Below are 5,675 nucleotides of genomic sequence, written 5' to 3' on the forward strand. Positions count from 1 at the left end.
AAGAAACAAGGGGCTTGGGAGTATGGAAACCTATTAAAACCTCCTTGTTAAAAAAATTTTGAAAAAAAAAAGAAATGTCATCCAGGTTTTTCCAAAATGCTTTCTGGACTGCATGTTTGTCTTGGAATATCCTCAGAAAGTGACAGCATAAAACCCCCAAAGTTCATTCAAATGGTAGGGGGGAGGGGCAGCTAGGTGGCGAACTGAATAGAGCACTGGCACTGGAATCAGGAGGATCTGAGTTCAAATCTGGCCTCAGACACTTAACACTTACTAGTTATTAGTCACTTAACCCCAAGTGCCGTGCCTTCCCACCTCCAAAAAAGCCCCCAGAAATGGCAGGGGGAAAGAAAATGGGGAGAAGCTATTCAAACTTGATCTTCTTTCCTTGTGGCTTGCCTCTTTCTCCTTCTCAGCCTCCTCAGATACCACCCTGACCTCTAAAGTTTCATCAGCCTCTGCCACCAAAGCCTCCTTAGCCTCCTCTACCATCCCCTCAGGGCTTGGCCCTATACACAGTTACTTTGTTTCCATCCATCTCCCCAGCTTCCATGGACTTCTCTGAAGCTTTAACATCTTCTTTGGAGTTGAATTCCAGAAAGCCATACTCTTTAGACAACCTCCCTGTCTGTGACTGTCCGGCACCCACAGAGCTGGGAAATGCTTTTTTTCTTTGTTTCTTCTTCTCTCCTGTCTTTGCACAGCCCTTTTGATGAATGAAGGTTTGTAGGACTGGCTCCTTGGTGCTGCATTCCCTGTGGTCTGTCCCTTCAGCTGCAGCTCGATGGCTCTGCCTCCGATTTCTGCATTACAGGAATTCAAAGCTTCTTTCATGGTTTCCACAGAGGCAAATTCAATGAACGGGTACATTTCAGGTTAGCCTTGGTTGTTCTGTGCAAGCTGGTGGACTTGGCCTTCTTAGACATTCCCTGCAGATTTTCTTCAGTAGCACTGTAGGCGAGGTCATTCAGCCTCAGTGTCTTTGCTGACTTGCTGTGCTAGTAATGGAATATAAAGATCCCCCTGTATTGGCTTGGTTTTCAAATTGATTGTGTTAAAACCCAGAGCTTGTTAATCCCACCTGTGGGATGGACTTGTTGACATAAAAAGAGAGTCCTGAACTGGGAGGAGCTGGTGATGTAGGTTTGGAGAGGCGAGAGAGAGAGAGACAGACAGACAGACAGACAGACAGACAGAGGCAGGAGAACTTTTTGGAAGCAGCAGCACCCTCGTGGAGGCAGAGAGAGACTGAGAGGATTGCTGAGAGCCACTTTGAATTGCCCTGGACTTTTGAGACCTGCCCCTGGAGCTGCCAAGGACTGAGGAGACATGGCTGTTTTGTTGGTACTTTGTCTGTCTGTTTTGATGTTGTTTTGCCAGATTTGTCCACAGGTGAAAGACAGTCCTGTTGTTGAAGAAGTCCTGGAACCTGGCTGTTGGTTAAGAGCTCCTGAGACTGTCCTGCAGACAGAGAGTGAATACTGTCCACTGGTGAAGGACAGTGCTGTTGTTGCAGGGGTCTGGGAACCTTTCTGTTGGTTCAGAAGCCCTGAAGAAGGATTTTCTTGTTGTATGTTTACAGAAATCCTGGGAGAGGGTTTTGCTAATGTTTTCAGGGGTCCTAGGACTGTTCTGCAGACAGAGGATGAATTAATGAAGAGACTGGCAATGTATCTTGTGGCCTTGCTAAGCTTTGTCTCCCCAGGAACAAAGATTGCTGAGAACTTGCCTCGTGTCAAGATGAAGAAAAGACCTCCATTTGGGTATTAAGTGCTGTGCTTAAACTTGTTGTGACTCTGAGGTAGAATCAATTGTGATCCAGGGGTGGGGAACTTTTGACCTTTTTGTGTTCTATGATTGAACAAATGAATGTACTTTACTTATGATTGGAAACTAATCTCCATTTGAGAAGAGGGGCTTTGTGGTGGACTAAATGAAGGTACAGCCTAGGGGTAGAGTAGTATTTAGACCAGGGACTTTGTAATTGATTGAATGAATGTAAGGTCCTGGGGTGGGGTAGTACTTGGAGATTATTTAATCACACTTAGTAAATGCTGTATTTTGAATGATGTCATATTTTGATCTTCTCTGTTCTTAATTTGTCACTGAATAAAATGGAGAGCACCTATGCTGGTATTTTGAACCTTGGGAAGTTGCCTTTCCTTGGCATTACATTACATTTGCTGCTGTTCCTGCTCCAGGGAGAATTCTCTCATCCTTGACTTTTCTCCCCTGTGAAGTCCAGAATGAGAGCCTGACCATCAATCTTAGTTCCCTGTTTCTCTTCCAAAACCTTATCCACATCTAATTCTGTCTCAGATTTACCCTAGGAAATTCCTTTGGGTGTCTCATCTTTCATGTAATCTGATCTCAATAGCATCTTTTAACACTTCCTTGAGCTGCTCCTGAATTACTTTATACAGTAGATTCTTGATGAAGACTGTTCTGCATCTTGATCTTTTTTGTTTTCTCTTGTTTTTGTCCAGTGTCATTTCAGAGCCAAGCACTTTGGAGCCACTGAGTTCCAGAGTCATATCCCCTGTGGATTTGAATTCCACGCAGCAAACTTCCTGGTGGTGCCAATGCTTACCACAACGGTAAGGTCCTTTTTTGCAAAGAATTTTCATGATGCCGGTTTTTAGCTCAGAAGCAGTTTTGTTGACGTTCAACTTAGCAGTGAAGAGATTGAAATTTGCAGATGCTTCAACTAACAATTTCTGTTTCTTGGCTTTGGGAGCTTTCTGTTTGTTCATTTCCTTTTTCCTCTTTTTTATTGCTTCTTTGATGGGCTCTTTATCTTCCTCCTCACCTTCCTCCTCCTTAGAGGGGTGGCTGCTGCTTTCGCTGGAATGTCTCCCTTCTTGCCTGATATGATGGCAGCATTGGCTGAGATAGTCACTCTCTTAGAAGGGTCTATGGGAGCCTTTTTACTAGGAGTCATAACTGCTTTGTTGGCAGGTGTGATAGCAACAATAGCTTTTTTGGTTGGTGTTACCTTCTTTGCTTGTGTAGCCACAGCAATTCTTGCCCTTCTCCTGAGGGACCACAACCTCTTCTCAACTGCCTTCTTCATCTTCTGACATGTCCTCATCTTCACTGTCTTCTATATTATTTGAGGGAGGAGCCATTTTCTTTGGCTCACCTTGATTGTTAGCAGCTTGAGCATGATGACAGCACTTGACCAGGGGGCAAAAGGTACAGATCCATGGCAGAGGCCCAGGTAACCAAGTGGTTGCAGAGGGCTCTAGGAGGAGTCATCCTAGGGCAGCCCTTTCCTGGTAGAGACTCAATGGGAACCAATTTTATGGAATGAATGCATTGATAAGGTGCTCCCAAATCCACACAGAAGGAAGGAAAGAATGCAGGATGCCAAGAAATGGTACTGCTCTTTTTGGCTTCTTTTTAAGGGAGAATTAGTGATGTTACTCCTCCCACCTGGAACACTGTGCCTGGCACATAATAGGCACTTAATACATTTTACTGACTGATTGACCTTTGCATTAATTTTTTGTTTTTTTGTTTTTTGTTTTGCTTTTTGGAGGGGGGAAGGCAGGGCATTTGGGGTTAAATGACTTGCCTGAGGTTACACAGCTAGTAAGTCTTAAGTGTCTGAGGCCAGATTTGAACTCAGGTCCTCCTGACTCCAAGGCTGGTACTCTATTCACTGCACCACGTAGCCGCCCCTGACCTTTGCATTATAAAAGGAAACAATGTGCTGGGATTAGTAGATCAGACATTAGCATGGAATATACATTTTTTTCAAGGTCATTTAATTGGTAAAATTAATGTGGAATACCACATTATCAGTGGTAAGCAACTCATAGCTTGTCTCATTCAGAAATACCATAATTAGGACTACTCAGTATCTTCTTTAAAACCTGACAGTCAACCAAACCCTAGGGAACAAAAAAAACACTGAATATACTTCTCTTTTTCTTATTTTTTTCTTCAAATTTCATTTTCAAAAAAATAAGCATTTTTCTTTTACAAAATTGTATTTTTTTCCAATCAATAAAAATATTCCTTTTTCTCTCCTCTCCATTAAAAATGAAAGGAAAAACAAAATCTCTGTGACAAACATGTATTACAAAGCAAAAAAAAAATTCTATACCAGCCATATTAAAAAAATTTTGTCTCATTCTGAGACTTTGAGTTCTTTACTTCTATCATGAGGTAGGTAACATGTTTGATCATTAGAGCTCTAGAATTGTGATTGGTCATTACACCGATCAGAATTCCTAATTCTTTCAAAGTGCCACATTATTGTCTTTGTATATACATTATTCTCCTGGTTCTGTTCATTTCACTCTGTGTATCAGTTTATATAACTATCCAGGTTTCTCTGAAATCATCCCCTTTAATATTTCTTATAGTACAATAGTCTACTTTCATATTTACATATATAAACTCATTCAAATACTTCTCAATTTTCGACACCCCCTTAGATTCCCATTCTTTGTTATGTCAAAAAAGCTATAAATATTTTTGTAGGGACAGAGCCAAGATGGCAGAGTAGAAGCACAAACTTGGCATGGGCTGTGGCTCCAATCACTTTCAATACATATAAAAAATGGCTCTAAACAAACTTTAGAGCTACAGAACCCACAAAGTGACAGAGAGAAACAAATCTCCCACTGAAGGCAGCCTGGAAGGATGACAGGAAAGGTCTATCACACTGAGCTGAGAGCCAAGCTCAGTCTTGTGTGAGCCCTGGCCAAGGGCAGCCCCAACCAGCAGCAGCCAGAGTAGACTTCAAAAGAGTGAATCTACAGCAGCTGTGGTGGTTTCCATACTTCTCACTCCATAAATGACAAAGACAAAGTAAAAGGTCAGTGTGAAACTCTGTTGGAACGGGGGGGGGGGGGGACACACAGAAGACTGCAGTCCGGCCCCTACCTCTGGGGCAAGAAGTGATTGGAGGTGCAGTAGCTGTGCCCCATGGCTGCCTTGGGACCCTGGCCTGCAGATTGTAGAGTTACCAAGCAACCATTCAAAGGGTAATCACTCTTGCTGTAACCTGCTTGGATCTGGATCACGGTCTTGGGTGGTGGTTCTGGGGTGTGTGACCAGTGAGGTTTGGGGGCTGTAGAGAAGGTACCCTCCTGATAGCTCCAGTAGCTGTGAAAACCCCAACAATTTTGGATGAAGCTCTCTCCACTCTGGAAGCAGAGTTCTACCATGGCAAAGAGCTCAAAAGTCAAGTAATTGACTGGCAAGATGAGGAAGCACAAACAGACCATAGAATCCTTTTTTTTTTTTTTTTGAGACAAAAAATATCAAGGTATGGAATGGGGGGAAGACAATGAAGTCAGAACTCCTGAATCAAAAGTCTCAAAGGAAAATATTTACAAAATCAAGGGAGAGAAATGAAGGAAAAATTGGGAAGAGAAATGAGAATGATACAAGAAAATCATGCTAAATCATCCTGCTAAAGGAGACCCAAAAATACACTGAAGAAAATAACACCTTAAAAAGTAGACTAACTTAAATGGCAAAAAAAAGCCAGTTAGGAGAAGAATGCCTTGAAAAGCTGAATCTGCTAGATGGAAAAGGAATTTCAAAAACTCACCAAAGAGAATAACTCCTTTAAAATTAGATTGGAGCAACTGGAAGCTAATGACTTTATGAGAAATCAAGATACTATAAAACATATCCAAACAAATGAAAAAATAGAA

General features: G+C 42.1%; 1 pseudogene; it reads right to left on the minus strand.

The window, feature by feature from the left end:
* Positions 1-421: 421 nt before the first annotated feature.
* LOC138144461 (nucleolin pseudogene) lies at positions 422-5,180 on the minus strand (annotated as a pseudogene).
* Between the last annotated feature and the right edge of the window lie 495 nt (positions 5,181-5,675).

The sequence above is a fragment of the Petaurus breviceps genome, unplaced genomic scaffold (genome assembly GCF_028583685.1).
Source record: "Petaurus breviceps papuanus isolate PSGF00001 unplaced genomic scaffold, PetGlider_PUasm1.0 90700, whole genome shotgun sequence".
Taxonomy (NCBI): Eukaryota; Metazoa; Chordata; class Mammalia; order Diprotodontia; family Petauridae; genus Petaurus; species Petaurus breviceps.